The sequence below is a fragment of the Carassius gibelio genome, chromosome A9 (assembly GCF_023724105.1).
Source record: "Carassius gibelio isolate Cgi1373 ecotype wild population from Czech Republic chromosome A9, carGib1.2-hapl.c, whole genome shotgun sequence".
NCBI lineage: Eukaryota > Metazoa > Chordata > Actinopteri > Cypriniformes > Cyprinidae > Carassius > Carassius gibelio.
Window position 1 is genome coordinate 23,354,859 of NC_068379.1, and position 21,373 is coordinate 23,376,231.

Sequence of the window (21,373 nt, forward strand, 5' to 3'; positions counted from 1 at the left end):
CTGGCTTTCTTCTTGTCCCCTCCTGATCCCTGCTGAGGAACAGTGAATTGATCTGCAGCTCTAAGCCAAGTATACATCCACAAGCACAGATGCACAAACAAACAAACACACACACATTCAACACACCCTTCCTGTGGTTTGCCAGTGATTGTATTCACACGCACACAGAACAATCTATAAAATGAAAACTGTAACAGGATAACTCTGAGACACTGTATTGTGTGACAGACATTGGACAAACTCAAAAATATTTCTCGTTTTCGAACAATGCTGCCAATCTTTTGGGTAAAATAACAACTCAACCCGTCAAAAGAACTCTGAAATAAGTGCAATACTCTGAAGATAGAAGAGTTGAAAATAATAACAACAGTCTTCAAAGACTAACATCATCTGTGAAAACTACATTTCCAAAAAACTACATTCCCAACGATTACTGTTATAAACATACTACAAGGTGTAGTGTGAGGTGTCGCTACAATTTATAGTAATATTTTCAGCATTTCTCTGGTTTAAAGCATAATTCGCTTTGTCTTTGTACTGGCTGATCACACAGAGGACAATAACTATAAATTATGAAGTTCTAAAAATCGTCTACACCACAGCTATAACGATAAAGACACAGAGAAACTATATAGTTGAAATCACTTTCAGAATGATTTTTTCCAGCTGATGAACTATAAAAACATTGACAGCCAATCAGAATCAATCCTGCCATAATGAGCTTAAAGGGATACTCCACTGTGTTTTCATATTAAACTATGTTTTTCCCTTACCTAAGACGAGTTGATACATACCTCTCTCGTCTCAGTGCGTGCAATCAATCGCTTTGGCGCGCGGTGACACTTTGAAAGCACTTAGATTAGCCCATTCATTCAATATGGGCCAAGCAGAGAAGCTACCAAACACCTCCACGTTTTCCCTATTTAAACTCGACCTAGGACGGTAACACAAAACAAAACGTTGCGCTTTTCTAAGCGTGTAAAATGGATAACTATATTGTGTGGCGGAATACCATGGCAAGTCGTTGTAAGCACTTCGTCTTGGTGCAGTAATATTTTGGGGCGTACCCTTTTGACTTTTGCTACATTTATTGCAGGACACAGAATGAAAATGCAATCGTAAGTGTCTTGACTGTGAGTGTAAATGCAATTAAGAAAAATAACATTTGAATGATAATTTTGCCACAGTTTTTGCTTGAACATGTTACACATATCATATTCATTTTACATATTAAAACTAGTGTATGAAATGGCAAATGAAAATTATGTAATTTCATTTTCATTTTGCACCAAACGTTGCACAGATGTATTTGAAAATGTAAATGTAAATACAGAAATGCATTGCCATTTTACTTATTGCATTGCCATTTTGCATATTACATCCCAAACTGAATAATGCTACCCATATGCTTCCATAGCAGACAAGTGTGGGCTTGGAATAAACAGATGAAACTCTCTAATATAGTTATCTTTATAGTTAACGTTTTTGGTGTGAATGGGCCTTTAGGCTGTATGAATTAGGTCAATCAGAACCAGGAACACTTCCCATAAAACCTGATGTGCTCGCTACATCGTAAGAAGAATGGCATCTATGCTAATATTATTCTGTTTCACTCTTATTCCAAAGTCACCCACAGTAGCCACCTAGATCCAGTCCATATCCAGACCAGATGGTGGATCAGCAGCTAGAGACAACCTCTATAGCCTGAAAGTCAGTGGAGAACATGTCAACTAGATGAGCCCCAGATGAGATCCCCTCCGAAGACCTCTTCAACTAAACGGCCATCGGGACAAGACCATAGGAACCAGACAAGTCCTCTGTATCTGGAATCTGACCTGTGTTACAGCCTGGAATTAAACCACATCATGCTGGTTTTGTCTGACCAGAGGAGAACTGCCCCCCCCCGACTGAGCTTTCTCCCAAAGTTTTTTCTCCATTTTCTCTCGAGTTTTGGTTCCTTGCCACTGTTGCCTTTGGCTTGCTTAGTTATGGACACTTAAACAATTTTTCAGCTTGATTGCAAAGACACCGTTGGAAGAGAAATGAACTGGATGATGACATCAGTAAATTATCAATGAACTGACATTACCGAAAAATTGTCTGTTTGTTATTGTCCACTCGCATTATTGACAAACTTTTTTCCTGTTTGAAACTGTAAAGCTGCTTTGACACAATCTGTACTGTAAAAAGCACTAAATGAATAAGGGTGAAATAGTTCACTCCTTAAAAATCTGTCATGATTTACTCACCCATGTCATATCAACCCTGTATGCTATGTTTTTTCAGTGCACAAGAAAGGAACATTTCTCCAGCGAGAGCTCCAGAAAGCACATTATTCACTGTTAAAGCACCATCAATGTAGCCCATACTACTTGGATCCTACATTCCAAGCCTTCAAAAGCCAAAGATGGCTTTGCACGAGGAAAAGACTGAAAATTCTCCATTCCATTCCACATATACATTCCATGTTTGGTTGCGGCACATCTGAAAACCAATGGCATGCGGCATCACTGAGTATTTTTGACCTGGTTTTCATAGAATAATTACTTATTTTGTCTATTTTTCTCACAAAAAGCTATTGTGTAACTGAATATAGAGTATATTTTTGGCATTTTCTTTTTAGAGAATAACAGATATGGTCATAACTAATGCCCATTGTATGGTAAAAGATGTGTCATGATTTTTTGTAAATTCTTCTATTTCTTGTTTCTCAGAAAAATATAATAGCACACAGGTTCAGAAAATCATGAAGGTAAGAAAATAATGATAAATAAATTTTTGGGTGAAGTATGCTTTTATATATTTAAATATTACTTATACTTAAGAGTATAACTTAAGAGTCAATGATTGAAAGGAGCATATGTTTAACACTGCACTGTGAAAATCCCAACTGGTTGAAAAAACATTTAACCAAGCATAAAAACATTTTTCATATTTTCAATGGAATGTTTGTCCTTGTTTTTCCTGCACTTACAGGCACAGTTCTTCATAGACAGTTTGAGGTTCACCACTAACCACTGACACCTGAAAAGCTCCACTCAATGTCGAAATCTCAGTGAAGAGGGGCTAAAACACTTTAGGTGAACAACAGCTCTCCCAGGCAAGGTAATATTTTACGTGGCAGTTAAATAAAAACAGTCAGACAGGTACATTGTCAGAGGATTTATGTAGTTTGGACAGGTCTTTTCTGCTCAGCCAAATGAAAGAATGCAAAAGAAAGAGACAGGCGGTATGAAAACATAAAGGTGGAATAATTAATACTGAGGTGTTTTTTTTTTTTAGCGAGCAAGTAATTTGTGAAGAACCATCCAGCTATGTGGTTAATTCATCCATGAAGAACATTAGGAATCTTTATCTTTGTTTAGCAGCTGTCATTTACAAACTCTACATATACGTCTGACAACCCAACCAACTGCAGTAGTCCATCAAAGGCATAATTGTCATCATGGTATGGTCCTTAGGGGGGTTTATGTAATTTTGCTGGAAAAATTACAAATCAGTTAAGTTGTCAGTTTGTTAGGAGCATCTTAATTATGTGTAATTTAACTCAGCATTTCCGAAAAAATATATATCAATAATTCTTAGGAGGCCACATATAATGCAAAGCTTGTCATTTTTGGTATTTTTTAAAGCAGAGAACAAATTTACATTTATTTGACAAGAAATAAGATGTGTCTTTATTGGCAGCTGCTGCTACCGTAACTTGGATGGAAAGTAAATCACAATAATTTACTATAGTTCAGTTTAATTAGGAGGAAAAAAAAATCACTCACTGAATTCCTTTTTAATTGGTATACGACTTCACTACATGATTTCTTGTTACCAAAGTCCCGAAGCATGACTGGGCTTTGTACCAGGAAATGAGAAGCAGCTGATAATCATAACAGGCTTTAAATAGAATAACAGAACTGACATTGGACAAGCTTGTTAGAATTATCATTAAATCTTTCCCTTTGTAAGATTAAAAAACAGGCAGCAGGAGATTGTAGGGTTACTTCATTTCAGGTTTTTGTTTTTTAAACTAAACTCTTGATTTTTTTATGACTTCACATTTTGATGTCCCATTTATCAAGTTCACATTTAGATTTTTAACCAGATGATTCATTGGTGCATGTTTATTCCAATAAAAATGTCATCAAATAAAAAAAATATAACTTAGTTGTAGTTATAGTTATATTATATACATATATATAGTTTTAGTATCACATAACTTTTGTCTATTTAGTGCAATTAACTTGCAGTAATATTTGAGTGAAATCATGCTTCTCTGTTTCAAATGAACAATTGCACTGTTTCACTGTGATTCATCATAATTTCAGTAAAATGGAGAAGGAAATGTATAATGACTGCAGCACAAACTCCTTGACCCCCCCACCTAAAAAAAAGTCTTCAGGCACTAGAATGCAATCAGATGCATTGCATTCATTGTTTCAAAACATAAAAGATCTGCTTGTGTATGCCACACTTCAAGAACAAAAGGAAGAATTGCCCTCAGATCAGAATCTCGCCTCCCTTTTGTGCTGAAGCTCTCTTCACAGAGATAGACATGTCCTACCTGTTTGCAGTGTTTGAGGCTGATTACTTCAAAAAGCTCCTAATGAAAATAGATTTGAGGAAGACCGTCTGTATTAGAAGCCTTTGCTTTGACTAATGGGGCTTCACGACTGCCAGAGGGATTATTCATTATCATTCCAATTTCTGAAACAATGCCTCGGTGAGCACCTATCATACCAAGTGTGAGCTCTACAGGTGAACAAGGTAAACATTTTCAATTTACCCCTGTGGCTGTGAATATGGGTCTGTGACTGAATACATATAGAGGCAGTGTTAATCAGAGCCATTATGCTTCAGGTGTAACAGAGAGAGACACAAATCATGAAGTGGACTATAAATGAGGAACGTAATTCACTTATTTAAATTCCAATCTTTTCCTCTTATCTGAAATTAAAAGAGATCTTAAGTGGCATTTTCATTAGGATACTAAAAACACAGGATACAGCCCATTGTCTCCTGCTGCTTCCTTTTTTTTTCCATCTTTATCAAAGAGAGTGAACGCAAGCCGCTGGACGCCTTCCAAAGCAAGGATCACAGTGTACAGGAGAGGCCAGGTCTATAATTGGGTAAAGGACCGACTGGTTTCTCTAATCCCCCTCCTGAATCATTAAACAGAAAAACACAATTGTGCAAGTAATTGATGGCTAGTTTCGGTCTGTTTTTCCCACATTTTCTAAGAACTGTGCATGGGGTTTCCTGAGAGTAGAATTGAACACAGTGCTGATAATCCTGCTGAGTGAGTTTGGTTGCTTGTGTTCTGAGAAAACATAGTGAAATGGTTATTATCAATAGTGTAGCAATGTATGAAGCAAAACTCACAGAAGTCACTTTCAGACCGAGAAGCTTTCTGTTGGTCAACATGGCATATTCACATTTTCAACCTAAAACGAAATTTGTGTTAGGGAAATCTTTCATTAATCATGTAATTCCCTATTTAAATGACTGCTTTTGTCTTCACACACTTTAGTACACTTCAGTTTTGAACAGTGTAGAAATTAATCAAAACTATGGAATGAAAAAAGTCTAACACGGCAATGACCTCCAAATACACCAAACAGTCTCTAACATAAACTGCAATGCAGGGCATTGACCATTTAAGAAGTATTATAAAGAACAACGTCCTTCATAATGGGATTCATACAGACAACTCTGGCCAACAGTTTTAACAGTGGCATGTCAAGTTAACAGTTTTTGGTTTTTGAACTCTAAAAAAGCATAACCCCACTGCCACAGACTGAAAGTCACCATGTGCAGTGTTGATTGAAATAGCCGTGAGACAAATTACACTGCAAGGCACCGCTGAAAAGATCGAAGACACCAAGGGTAGCAATATTTTACAAAAAAAAACTAAACTAAATGTGTTCTGTACTGTAACTCCAAACTGCTGCTGAGCAGATAATACGTTGAAAAGTGGGTTCACCCAAAAATGAATGTCATTCTGAATGTTTGACTGTCTATGTTCTGTGGAACTCAAAAGAAAAGAAAAAAATCAGTAGGAGTTTATTGTCCAAAAAACATTGTATCCCACAGACTTTCATTGTATGAGCCCAAAAAAAAAATAAACAAAAAAAATTGAAATATCTTGCGCAAATGCAGCTTGCCACTGCATATTACCCTTAAAGGGATAACTCTGTACTTCTACCCCTTTAAGTTGCATATTAGTAGTGTAGTAGTGGTGAGATGTACCCAAAAGGAACCCAATTAACCATTTGGGGCAAATAAGGTAGAAATATTGTCCCTTTAAGCTTACTGTCTCAGTGACATTTTTTTCTGAAAGCACAGAGGAAAGTCAGTCACAGGTTTGGAACAACATGAATGTGAGTAAATGATGACAATTTTCCTTTTGGGGGAACTGTCCATTTGAAGTTGAGTATTTAAAATAAGTCATAATATTTTAATATGTCCTGTGAAGTTGAGATTTTTTTTATTTTTAAGCAAAACTCATAATCCTTACCATTAAAGCAATACATTTCATTCAAATGTGATTTAAAATTATAGATCAACTGTACAATGTCCATATCCCATACAACATAACACGCCAAATTAATTATTTGTTGTTGTTTATAATTGCATGCTAGTAAGCCTATTCAAATCATACTGATAACTAATTAAACTAATCCAGGAGGAACATACTGTATTCAAATTAATTCAATAAAATCTCTAGACAATTTTTCTTTTGTCCTATTAATTTCCTCCTCACACTTGAGTAATTTCACACAAGTCATTTTGAGGGGGGTGCAATATGTCAAACACTATGTCCACCCCTATTCCAAACAGTAAAAACATGTGGCAAGCACAAGAGATGTTTCAGCAACTGCAAAAGACTTTTAGAAAAATGTGAAATGTGAATGTCATTTTCTAAGCCTGAAATCTTTTCCCTCACAGTGCAGATCCCTCTCGAGTTTAACTTCTGAATCATGACCCAGAAAGTAAGCCACCCCCGCCCCTCCAACCCTCCACCACAGCAGCAATTCATTCCAGGAAGCTTCCACTGGAGGCCTATCTCTATCCTTTCCCTCAGCCCCACACATCCACATACATCTTTGAAAACATTTCACAATGTCTGAGTGATTTCTCCACTGAACATGGTAAAAACACGTGCACAAACATGCTCAGAAATATCATTGTTTCCAAAGTCTCCAAACTACTCTCGCTATTCTCTGGATTAATATGCTTATCAGACAATCATGTGCTCTGCTGAATAAGAGCAGAATAATTTAATCTAAAACAAAGAAAGCCATCAACTTAATGAAGACAGATGCACACACAGATTTTGAGCATCACCATAAAATTGGGTCCAGTTTGAATCGTCCAGATTCAGATCAAAGTTATCATATCATGTGATTAGTCCTCACAAACTCAACTGCATCAACCCACTACCTTGTAACTTAGCTGGAATAGCATCGGATTACTACCAGCTCTTGCCAATTTTGTGAGCAATATGCATCAGACGGTCAGCAAATGGACTTTGGTCAGCGCGTGGGCCTGCCGTCTGAGGTTGAGACTGGAGACAGAGTAAATCAGTTGAAAGTCATAGGGGGAGAGAGACAGTGAGAGAAGGGCAGAGAAAGGTGAGCGCAATGAGAAGAGAACAAAAATTGGGGATTAGATTTATGTTTCCACGGCTGCTCGAGTGCCAAGAAGCATTAGCTGAACTCATGAGCTGTAGACAGCTAATCTTTTGTTATGGGGAAATAAACACACAACGTTAGCCACCGTTTTATAGCCGCTGATCCAAGGCGGATGATAAAAGATCCAGTGGACCCAGACCACATGGCTTAATGACCCTGAGAGCAACACACAATTTATAGGCTCTCGGTCCCTATCATCACTCCGTTACTAATTTATGTTGAGAAAAGGAGCTGGACTCATAAGAGAAAACAATTTAAGAGAATGCCTAAAAACTGCTTTAATAACGGCGGTTCTCCAGCTAGGATCCTTTATACTTTTAGACTATGTAGCTTAATGTACAATAACAAGCTTGTCTTCATCGTTGTTTAGTTAGGTTGATTTATGAGACTCCATGTAGCAGTGAACGGTTGCATCCTGTCATACAAATAAATTAGTTTGAGCACTGAATTAAAATGTATGTGATTACGCCATGAGAATGAGAGCCATTAAAACAATGAGTTTGATTAATTGCCGTAGTCCTAAAACCTTCAACAAATCAATGTGTGCTAAGAATCCACTGGGAGGTACCTAATTCTTCCCGTTGTAATTGGGTCCAGCTACAATATTATGCCCCTAAATTCCAAAACCCACAATGCTGGAACCCAAAAATGCAACACCACCTCTTCTCTTCCACAGAGACCAAAAACATCACAAGCATGGCTAGTTCTGTTAAGATATTCCAACTCTACACAGATGTTCTGCTTCTTTGCCTGGAGCGTTGTCAAATCAAACTTAATTGGTTTGAATTTGTGGAAACGGCTGGTCTGCAAGCAATACTTTAGTGAATTTTGTCATGGCTGCCTTGTGGCCGAGCTCTCTACCGTACGGCCCCTTCTGCCTGGTGTGAATGGCCCCTCTGTGTGACCAGCCAAGGATCTGCCAGGGGGACCTCTCTTTGTTAGGTGAATGGGCACAGCCAGACCATCTTAAGGCACACTAATGTACCATGGCTGGACCACAAAGAGCGTGTAGTAATTTGCCAAGCATAATGGCACGTCTTTAATTCGGCCAAGGGGGAACAGACCCTTAAAAGCGAGCTTACAGATGAGGAGTCCCATTCTAGTTCCTACTCTATTCATATCGTAAAAGGGCTTGTTTTCTTCCGGCTCATTGTCTTTCTGAACTGAATGTCGGCAAACAACAGTGGGTCGAAATTAAAACAACACAGTGGCTCCTGGCCTCACTAAACAGGAACAGAACACCATAAACAAACAAAAAAAGCCTCTTTTTTTAGAAAGGCATAATGATTGAGACCAGCCGCTAAAATTATGTCATTTAGCAGGATTAAATATAGTTTTGGGAGAAGGTGCAATATAAAGTAAAAATACACATATAGTACAGGAGAAAGGAAGTGCAATATTTACAAAGTGTTTGGGGACTGAGAAGGTTGGAACCCTGACTGGCCCATCAGAGAACCTGGTGAGTGGGAAAGTAGCCTCAGCGCTCAACATCCAGGTGTGCGTTATCTTCAATCCCCAGACAAACAATGTGTTCCTCTGCAAACGAAAGACAACTCCAGAAGGTGGAGGATGAATATTTAAAAACCCACACAAGTCACATTTAGCCTAGAGTTCAAAAGAAAAGAAAACAAAACAAGAACTTTTATTTTGCTTAAAGAAAATGAAGACTTAGGAACACTTTTAAAATCTTTAGACATCATGGTTTGGTAGGGTCTTTTATAATGCCTTTTTGCCGCAAAATAATAATAATAATAATTACCTACATTGGATATGAGAAACTGTGATGGGGCTACTTAATTCTAAACTAACATTCAAAAGCCAGTAAGATTTGTTTTTTAAAGAAGTCTCTTATGCTCACCAATGCAGCATCAATTTGAACAAAACTACTGTAAAACATATTAAAATAACTGTTTTCTATTTTAATATACTCTAAAATGCAATTTATTTCTGTGATGGCAAAGCTCAATTAAATGGCAAAAGCAGTACTTTTTCATTTTTCTTTGATCATTTGTTTGAAATAAAAAATTATAATAATTTAATGGGTTCTTGCTAAATAAAAGTATTATTTAAAAAAAAATCTCATCTTACTGATTTGTTATATATTTTTTCTTGCTGTTATGGGTGAAATGTGTCTATGAAATGCCTGCCTTTTTCATGAGATTTATCACAATTATGTTGGAAAAATCAAGAAAATACATCCTTGCTAATGACTGTGACTGCAGAACACACCGACATACAAAATGTATTTTCAGAAGAAGTCTGAAACATTAAAAAGATCCTGGTGATTTGTCAAACGCATCAACATACAAGCTTTAATTAGCTTACAAACAGCCAATTAAATATGTCAGGCTCTCATACGCTTTCTTTTGAGGATAGAAAAAAGGCTGTGCCCCTCCACAAATGCCTGCGATGAAAGTTTCAGCCCTTTCTCTTTGCCAGAATGTTCCTTTTCAGAACACTCGATTTCTGACATAGAATAAAGGGATTTGACTTGAAAGGCTCTCTGACTTTGTCCGCGGTCACAGAGACAGATAAATAGAGAGCGAGGAGTGCCAGAGTGACAAAAACAAAGGACAAAAAGAGTAAGAAAGAGAATAGGAGGAAAACCTCACGCAGATTCTCCAGGAAGACTGGAGATCTCCATTATGACTTGAGTTCCTGATATGGAAAGCTAGGGCCCTATAATACACCCGGTGCAATGCGACGCAAGGCATGTGTGTTTGCTAGTTTCAGTCCTGTGCCGTTCGCATTTTCATGTCCAGCGCCACGTCGTTTAGTTAGCAAATGCATTTGTGCTAATTTTTGTGCTCAAATTCTGCTGTGTAAATATCAAATCCAACATGGTACGAGCACAATTGGCTCTTAAAGGAATGGAAGATGAGACTCCGATTGGTTTATTGCACATTACGCCCAAAAACACCAATTACCCATTAAGACAATAGGGACAACCCACTTAGACCATGCGCCCAGGCGCGCTAAACATTTTTCCGTAGTTAAAATAGCAAAAATGGATTTGGACACACCCTGAGTGCACCTGCGCCATGCGCTTTACACTTTACGTTTAGAACGTTAAAATAGAGCCCCTGGACCCTAGTATGGAGCAGATGGTAGAAGTGGAACTTTGACTAGTCTCTTCCTCAAATTCACAAAAAAACATATAAAATGCATAATAAATATCTCACGTCCCTTTTCCACCAGGATGGTTCCATGTTTTGTGCCAGAGACTTTTTAAAGGGTTCTCTTTTGAGAGCCTGGTTAGAAATCCTTAAAAAGTCATTTTAAAATGTTAAATTTTTAATTACTCATTTTACATGAAGTTTGGTCAAATAAATTATATCTTGTTTTATGTTAACTTTACTGTACACTATCTTAGAAAAAGTTCCAGATTAGGATCATCTGAGGTGTTTTTGCTCTTCGTGCCTCATTCAGATAATTACATCTTGCAGAGTGTTTACAACAAAGAGAAATGTACTTACAGAGGCATCACGAGCATGTCATCTTTGAGGATGCAGGACTATTGCTGAATCAGGTAGAAATCCTTCTGAAGCCTTTGGAGAGAGAGAGTCAGAGGAAGCACATAAGTGTTTTATTTAGTGAAGCAAGAGAAGGAACGTACATGTTACCCTACACTCATAAACAAACCAATTATCATCCCAGTGGAATAGAAACTCAGGCCCTGGAGCTCTGTTGAAAAAGATATGCAAGTATGGTACATAAGCAGGAGCACCAACCACATCTTCTACACTGAGTTCCCAAACTTTTTTGTATGCTGCACCCCTATGACCTACATTATTTACTTGAAGTACACCCTGAGATTTTAAGTAATGCATTAGCAAGCAACGCAAATGACTCTTTCCTAAGAGGGGTTTTCAAACATTCTTAGTTCTTACAACCCTTTCTTTGCTGTTGCCAACAGTCCCATATACACTACAGTTAAAATTTTGGGGTCTGGGAATGTATTATTATTATTATTATATGTTTTTGAAAGTAGTCTGTTTTGCTCACCAAGGCATTTATTTAACCAAAAATACAGTACAAATTGTAATAAATAATCAGTTTTAAAAGGGTGCTGTTATGCTTTTTTTCACTTTTTAAATTTTAGTTAGTCTGTGATGTTGCTGTTTGAGCATAAAACAGATCTGCAAAGTTACAAAGCTCAAAGTCCAATTCAAAAGGAGATATTTTATTTAACAGAAATAGCTTTTCAAAAACTACAACAAATGACTCGTCTGGAATACAACGTATATTTTCCGGGATTATCCTAACCCTCGGGTTTTGATTTAGAATCTCGGGCCAGCAATACCACGACTTAGGTGTCCTTGAGCAAGGCATTGAACACCCAACTGCTTCCCGGGTGCTGCAGCATAAATGGCTGCCCACTGCTCCGGGTGTGTGTTCACAGTGTGTGTGTGTGTGTGTGTGTTCACTGCTCTGTGTGTGTGCATTTTGGATGGGTTAAATGCAGAGCCCAAATTCTGAGTATGGGTCACCATACTTGGCTGAATGTCACGTCACTTTCACTTTCACTTTCAGCTAGCCAATCACAGCACACACTGGCCTAGCTAGCCAATCACAGCAAATTTCGCATTTCAGAAGGAGGGCCTTCATTTGAAACAAGAACAACAACCATCCCTATACTGAAGGAGCAAAGCCCAGCTGTTCAGTACTTAATTAAGATAAGGAAAAACACAGAGAGAGGCCAACCCACTTCATAAGCCTCCACCAACTAGGCACAGGGGCTTTGTGCTCTCTTCGTCTCTGAGGATCTAGTAAAGGTTAGTTCAGAATTGTGTAGAGCAAAGCAGAGAGCTGGAGTGAGGCACTGGGCTAGAGTAATTAAGGAGTAAATAATGAAGCCTTTCAACAACCCCGGCTCCTATGATCCGATTGACCGGCGTGCCAAGACCATGTTCAATAAATCAATTATCAAGCAGAGAGTTACTGCCTTAAAAAAGGTCACTGAAACTGAGAAGTTTTAGCCACAGGCCGATCACCCTCAACATCCTCAGATTACACAGGTGGTTTATCTTCCTATGAAATCTTTTTATGACACTCAATTACACTGCTTTTTCCTGTCTGGACTTTTAAAATGAATTATCTCTTTCCATTAAATGTTTTATGTCTCTATTAAAAAACATGCAGGCTTGCAGCTGGCAGGGTTGGATTATGGATCAAGTGGCCAATGAGGCCAGTGCCCCAGAGTCTCTTACTGCCACAGGCCTTCAAAGCCTTGGGATATGCTGTCCGAGATTGGAAAAGAAAGCTGAACCAGAACCTGAATATAGTGCAAGTTGAACATTAGACCTCCAGAGCTATAAATAAAGTACCATCCGGCCAAATCCAGTCAATTTCTTCCACGGAACATAGCATAAGATATTTTGAAAAATGTCTTATGTTTTTATATATATATATCTTATTTTGTGTTCTGCTGGAGAAAGTAAGTCATACAGGTTTGGAACATGGGTGAGTAAATTACCATTTGAATTCTTTGGGAGAAATTTCCTTTTAAAATGAATATGAAAACTAACAGGATACCTGCATATTTATTTTTTAAGTCAAATTTAAGACCTTTAAAAAATAAGAATACTGCATATCAATAAAGAGTTTACACTTATTTAAATGCCACATACAGGTTATTACATTACTTAAGTAACAAAAAAAGACTTCTGCATACTACGGGATTTATATTTTTATGTCTATGCTTTATTACTTCCAGATGCTCATTTAAAAAGATGAGAGAGCTAAAATATACACTTTACAAAAAATGATGATGTTTACTTTATAGTGTTTATAATTCATCAACAATAAATGTTAAGCATTCTTTTGGGATAAATGCATGATATTTTTTGATTGCGAACTGCTCTGAAACAGCAAACCTGTAAAATGTGCAACACCACAACATTTGACTTTGAACGTGCAGTGCTGACATTAATTTAATCACAGCCTTTTGATGTTTAATAATCACATTAGGGTGTATAATGGTTTTGGTTTTCACATCCTCAAATTTCAGACTTCTTAAAATGATAATTAAGAGGAGGTAATTATACCATTTAAGATATTTAAAACTTGTATGGCCTTAAGGGTGAGTTTACTCTTGGCAGGTTTGGTTTGATTAAAATGAACTCTAGTGCGATTGCTCTGTTAGTGCAGTTCATTTTAATAAGTGTGTACAATGCCATCCAAACTGGTGGTGTGCCCCAAAGGAGCAGACCAAGATCCATTTTATCAAAGGGTCTTGGGCCACTTCAAAATGGTTTGACTGATATATGAACAAAAGACCAAAGACATAAACAAAACAACAATATAATGACCAACATGATGTGACCCTAAAATGGACAAAAAGCTCAAGAATACTTGTTTCTTCTTATCACAGGAGTCACGTTGCCCATTACAGTTGTGTGCAGTAGAGGAATTCCTGGCACTGTTTTGACTCCTTTACCCATTTTCTAAGCTCTTTGAGAGATACTACTACCAATTACTAACTACCAATCGCTAATCGGTAAAGTCTGCATGTCACTGCTATAGAAACAGTCAACGCTCTGCCACGTGTGTTAAGGACTGCACATGCACACTGGCTGCTCTAGCATGAAAAATAAGCTATTTTAGCAAAAGTAATAGCATTTATGACATAGTTGTTGTCAGATTTCTTTGGTGATTCCAATTAAGAAATGTAATCATAAGCTTAGTGAACAGTTTTGGAGAATTTGATGTTTCCCCATTCAAAAATATAGGAGTTGCACTTGCATGCCCGAGAGGTGTTTCAAAGATGGCAGCAGAGTGACATGACTTGTCTTAAAAGGACTTTGCTTGCACTATGTCTTCCGCTGAAACGCCACTTTCTAGTGAACAAGCATAAGACTTTTCATTTTTGGGTGAACTATCCCTTTTAGGACCGACGGGAACACTGAATTACATGAGAATGGTAATCTGGAATAAAATACACTCCATTATGTGCATTCCTTTAAAGACTTTCATTGAAAGACCACTAAAGAGTTCTTCAAACTCTTTACTAAAGAACTGTATCAAACTGCTAGAAATCCCTCAAGACATATGAGTAATCGTGGTTAAGGAAATGCGATCAGCTTTGTTCAATGGTCTCTTTGGGTAATATCAAGTTTAAGGTTACAATTCATAGCTTTACCATTTAATGCCTTTTCACAGCTGGGAATAAACCCAGGAAAATGATTCATTAAAGGATGACTAAATGAGGTTTATGCTAATCACCCATGTTGAAAGCGACGAACTGCGTGCTGTGGTAGGAATATGATGTGTCGGCTCATTCTTGGCTCACAACTAAGCACATTGTTGCTTGAGTGGGGGATGGCAGTGCACTGTGGGCGTACTCTCCAAACAACCAGGTGTTCACTGTGGGATAAACATTTACTAACAGGCTCCAACAAGTTCCCCAGGGCCCGAGATTAAGGGAGTCTAGCAAGCTACAGATTTAGATTGCTGCTGCAGGTGGAAGGCAGGCTTTGGTTTGATCTCAGAGTTTTCATTTAACTGTGACTGTGGCAAAATGATTGTGTTGCTTCAGCAGTCCTACTTTATAAAAGTTGCTCCTGGAATGTCTTGTGCAACCTACTGGTGGCCTTCCAGCTCTGAAGAAATACACAAAAAGGGAAAACATAAGTGATTGCTGTTAAGATGGATTCGACAACAGTTTGCCTGAAAAAAATTAACTAAATAGTGGTGCTAACCTAAGCCAACAGTTTCCAATTGTTTCTAAAAGGCAAATTATATGAAATGTTTATATATGGTAAATATTCTATAATACACTTTAAATTAAAAAAGTTACTTGATATAATACTGTTAATATAGTCTAAAGAAATATTACATTTATATAAAGGAAATATAAAAAATTAAGAAATTTCTTTTTTTAATGAAAAAAGTCAGTAGTTCAAAAAAAATTCAGTAGTTCCAACATCTATCAGCATGAACAAACTGAACCATGCTAACCGATAAAACCTCAATCGGCAAAAGCAGAAAGATTGGTATACTTTATTGAATTCAGGCACGTGGTAAAGGGGCCTGTACCATGAAGCCAGATTAGCTGGCTAGCCAGGTAATTTTCAGTTTAGTTTGCACCAATCTTGGGTTTTAGGTACCATGAATGTGGCTCGGCTTCATGGCCATAGTAATTTAAACTACACAGTTAATCTGCTCCGTGGCAGGTTATGTTCTAGGTAAGAAATCTCAACCTGAAGTTGGACCAATCAGGGGGCTGTACCATGAGGCTAGATTAGCTGTTTCAGTTTAGTTTGCACCAGTCCTGGGTTTTATGCACCACGTACGTGGCTTGGCTTTTAGCGGCATTCATTGCCACTGTAATTTACACTCCACGGCTAATCTGCTCAATGGGGCAAAAAAAATTATATAAGAAGTCTGGCTTTAATGATAATTACTGAGTCATTTTATGCTTTATATAATTAATGTGATTTATATTATTATTTTTATCTTTTAAACACAAGCGATTTTAGTTTAACAGTTATTATAAATTGTTTATTTTAAATAAATATAAATGTATACAGATCATGTAATATAAAAAACTGTAGTATCAATAGGTAAAAAACCTTACCTTACATGTTCGAGTCTCACTATATATTTTATATATTTTATATTTTATTTCTTGTGAGAGGTAAATCAAACTTGCTTTGTGTTGCAAGGCTTGTGATTGGCTGTTCGCCAGTGATGTCACACATTCATGTGCACTCGCTCCACAAACTCAGGATCAAAGCCTGAGTTGACAAAGAAAGTTGATGATCAGCATCATGGTACCAACAATGCTGAATTGGAGACGTTTGGTTTTGTCAACTCGAAACTAATCCTGTAACTCTGAATTTGTTCATCTACCATCATGGTACAGGCCCCAGGACTTTATTCATAATAAGGACTGAAAATGTTAAATCCGATTTGGGCCATTTGATTTGATGCATTCAAAACAGTTTCATGTAAGATTCAAAATGTGACCCAAGTGCAAACCATTAGAGAATGAATCTATCTCTGGACATGGCCAGAGTCAATGTCACCCTCATTAGGAGCCAAAAAATACTTTTTCTTAATCATTAAATAAAACAAATCCTGCAGGCAGTGTGAGGAGAAAGATGGCGAGACAACAAAAGACCATATACGTAATTATATTGAATCAAGTAAAACCAATGAATGTTCACAAACCAGGATCAACATATAATTGCTTTTCATTTGTGATTATTAAGACACATGATGTTGTTATTATGTTTGTAAATGTACCTATATAGGTCCTGTTAGGCAGTGGTCCCTTCATATGGATGACAGATATACAAGTCATTTACAAACATGAATATGAACGGTCAAAGCAAAAAGATTCAATCTGAAGGAGAAAACACAGAACTGAGCATTTAAACCAATAATCTGAAAATTTAGGCATTGTTTATATCAATTGCATTTAGTCAGCAGGAGGCTGAAGACCCTGAATAGAACGTTTAAAAACAGCATTTATTAGATGTAAAAAACACTATGCATTTCTTAACTGTTGCTTTTAATAATACTGAGGATTTTAGTCTCCAGCGTCTGTCTGTCAAACATCAAACGTCAGCGACATCAAAAGTCAAGATCACAGCAGAGTTTCTGCAGCACTCAATGCCTGGTGCCATTAAAAGTTCACCTCTCTCAATTTATGCCAACTAACTTGCTTCATCTCATTGTTGGAGTTCTAAGCTAATGAACACACTGGAACTTTTCTATAAATGAAACCGAATTAAAGTCAATGGATGAAGTGCCAATCCTGTGAGTAATTACTGCCAGTCAGATGAATCACAAAGCCACAGAATGTGCTCCCTCTCCTGATGGTCAACAGGGTGATTAATGATTCAGAGTAAACCTCTCGCTTTAATGAGATCATTACAGAAAACAAATAACCCCTGGATGGGCAACCTAGCTGTCTTTTTTTCAAAGCATCGGGGGCACACACTTAGTTTACTAACTTAATGTAAGCATGTTAATCAATCTATCTTTTTTTTTATATGACTGTATGAACTCTTTGAAATATTGTAATCTTCTGGACTGGAATGGATGAGATTTATTCAGGCATTCAATACAAAAACACATTACTCAACACAATCTAACACACGCAATACTCTAATTAGTTCATTTAAGCATCTGCCCTGATGATTAAATTGCTTAAACAAAAACAGGCTGTAATAACCTGCTGAAGTAAAGTAGGGCTGAGCTTGGCCTGTACATGGATGGGACACCTCCTGTGTAAACTAAAGTTGCTGGGAGAGGTGTTTGTGAGGCCGGGAGTGCTTACCCTGCGATCTGTGTGGGTGCACACCAGGCCAAATCTGCCCACTGGTCCCCCATCCATCATAGCCTCTGAATCATACCAGCTATAATTTACTATATCGCTTTCCTCTCCACCAAAACCTTGTGTGTGATAAGCACTGTCGCATCATTTAGACAGATTCTGCAAACTGTTGGGGTTGAGTTTCTTGAATGAGTGCCTGAAAAGCACTAAAGAAACATTTATTCTACTGTCTGAAAGCCTGAACATTTTCAAGAAATTATATAATGAATTTAGAAGTACTCCGATACAAAGAAACAAATGAATTAATGGAGCATAAAGTATTGTTTGTCATCTGATCATTTGATATTAACATACAGTAGCTATCACCATCAGGTTAATCTTCTTAATTTTTTAACAAGAAATTAAAAACACAAACATACAAATACATATAAATACACACACACACACACACACACACACACACACACACACACACTAACATTAAATTTCCATTTAAAGAAATAATACTTTTATTTAGCAAGTGATGGATTAAACTGATCAGAAGTTAAGACCTTTAAATTGTTAAAATATATATATATATATATATATATATATATATATATATATATATATATATATATATATATATATATATATTGAACTTTCTATACCTCAAAGAATCCTGATAAAATGTTTCATGATTTCTACAAAAAATTTGAGCAGCACTGTCCCTTTTAAAAAATAATTAATAAATACAAAATACTGCTACAAATTCAGCTTTGCCTTTAAATTTTTGACATTTTAAAATAAATTTTAAAAATCCAGTTAATTCAAACTGAAGTGAAGTGGCATGATGTGTAGCCAAGTATGGTGTCCATACTCAGAATTATTACTCTGTATTTAACCCATCCAAATGTACGCACGAAGCAGTGACAAGTGAACACACACACACACCCAGAACTGTGTGTGTGTGTGTGTGTGTGTGTGTGTGTGTGTGTGTGTGTGTGAGCTTGTTTATGTGGTTAACGAGGACACAAATTTGTATAATGACATAGGTATGACACAGGTATTACAATGAGGAGGTGGTTTCAATGAGGACATTTTTAGTGTCCTCGTAATTCAAAACGCTTATAAATCATACAGAATTAGTTATTTTGAAAATCCAAAAATGCACAAAGTTTCCTGTGAGGGTTAGGTTTAGGTGTAGGGTTGGGGTAGGGCAATAGAAAATACAGTTTGTACAGAACGAAACCCATTACGCCTATGGAGAGTCCCCATAAACCACATATACCAACGTGTGTGTGTGTGTGTGTAAATCACATTTTTTTTTTACCAAATGCAACTTTGGTGAGCATAAGAGACTTCTTTCATGCACCCTTAAAAATTCTTATTCCAAAGACATGAATTGTAGTGTATATGATATAATTAAATTGTAAAAATGTATTTTTGATGCTTCAAAATTTTTTTACTGACCCTCTGATTTCACATGGACTACTTTGAAGATGTTTTTATTACCTTTCTGGACATGGACAGTATACCGTACATACGTTTTCAATGGAGGGACAGAAAGCTCTCGGACTAAATCTAAAATATCTTAAACTGTGTTCTTAAGATAAACGGAGGTCTTACGGGTTTCCAACTACATGAGGGTGAGTCATTAATGACACAATTTTCACTTTTCGGTGAACTAATCCTTTAACAAACACTTCCAGTGAAAAAAAAAGCCACTTTTGTGGTTATTCAATCCGTACTGTATCTCAAAGCCATCCTATTCATTAAATAAAAGGTACTCTTCAGAGATATTTAATGGTTTCTCACCAATTCAAAATCCCACATCTACTTTTTTCATTGTTACAATGTAAATCTCAAAGAGACAAAAAAAAAAACATCTGACATTGGCACTGAATTCACTTCTATTGACAGTGATACTAACTTCTAAGAGAGGAGAAGAAAAGAAAAAAAAAAAGACTAAACGCAGCATAGCAGCATCACAAATTGGCCGTCTACACTTAACAAGCTTCTATTTTATGTCTTGTTTATTCCACTCACAGCACAGTGGCAGCAGTTCTGTCATTTTACAAACCCTAATAAATAGAAGCACGCTTTTGTAGAGTCAAAGGCTGGGCTGTCGCTACATTGTAAACTGCTGAGGGCTGCCGGGCTCAGTGCCAGCTAAGACGCAGTAAGACATGTTTACTGTTAACAGTTGGAGGGAGATTGGTATTTAGTGAGGGTGAGGGGGGGGGGCATGTGAAGTTGGCTCATGTTGGCTCAGCACTGGATCTAAACCTCCAAGTATCAGCTCTGCATGCCTACGGGATGATCAGGCCACCCTAGGCCAGATGAAATGGAACTAGTACCACAGGAGGCAGAGAGTCGATGAGGTGGCCCTTAAGCTTCTTTCCCATGATGGCGTGAGTAATGGAAGACTTACACTGGTTCCATACATGTTCTGTTGGTCATGCCATGAAAAGGGAATTGCAGGTCTTTTTTACAGGCAAAGACAGCTGGGGAGATTTAGGTATATTCTAAAATAACAGAATTCAACAAGTCATAAAATCATGCATATTTCAAGGACTAGTTCACCAAAAAAAAAAAAAGAAAGAAAAAAAAACCCTCATCCTCATGTTCTAATCCTGTATAACTCTCTCTCTTCTGTGGAACAGTAAACATCATAAATATAAATAGTTTCAATTTGTGGGGTGGAATGTTGTTTGGTACCCAACGTTCTTCAAAATATCTTCAAGTTCTACAGAAGAACAAAATCCATACAGGTTTACGACTTGAGGGTGTCCAAATGTTGACAGAATGTTAATTTTTGGGTGAATTATACCTATGGCTTTTAATTTACTAAGACATCAACATCAAAAACTGTGCATTCAATCAAACTGCTGAATTAGGTCAAAAATCCAATGTACTTTGGTAGAAGTAGCATGGACAGGTTGTGCCATTTGCCACCAACATCAATTCACATTACGTATATGAGATATGTGATGAGCACATACAAACTACAATGCTTCATTGTGCACCTTAAATCATAAAACCTCTAAAATTCAAATGACATTCACAAAGTCGTTGGGTTGATGCAGTCCATGCTAATTCAGTTTAGCGTTGTATTTGACGTCCAATGTGAAATATGGAGAACTTGAGTCACACTAGTATAGAAGACCCTCTGCAAACTTTAGTTTAATTATCAGTTTATGAATATAAAGGCATATATATCTATATTCATAATATCAGGCTAGAGAAACCTTGGGGAATGCTTATGAAAGCAGCTCGATGCAGTTTTATTGGTGATCTGGAAAACATTCAACTCACATTGATCGGTGGGGCCAATATAGTCGCTCCAGACAGACGAAGTACATCTGATCTTAAAGCGTAAATAAATACAGATGGTGAAATTAATAGAAACCTTTTCATATGT

The 21,373-nt window shown here is 37.1% G+C and overlaps 1 protein-coding gene across 4 annotated transcripts in view; it reads right to left on the reverse strand.

Annotated features, from left to right (window-relative positions):
• LOC128020006 (semaphorin-5B) overlaps positions 1–21,373 on the reverse strand; it is a 137,432-nt gene that overhangs the window by 103,874 nt on the left and 12,185 nt on the right. For all 4 annotated transcript variants that reach the window (XM_052606498.1, XM_052606499.1, XM_052606496.1 and 1 more), the window contains one exon: positions 11,162–11,233. The gene's annotated coding sequence lies outside the window, so the exon portion shown is untranslated. The remainder of the gene's footprint in view (positions 1–11,161; positions 11,234–21,373) is intronic.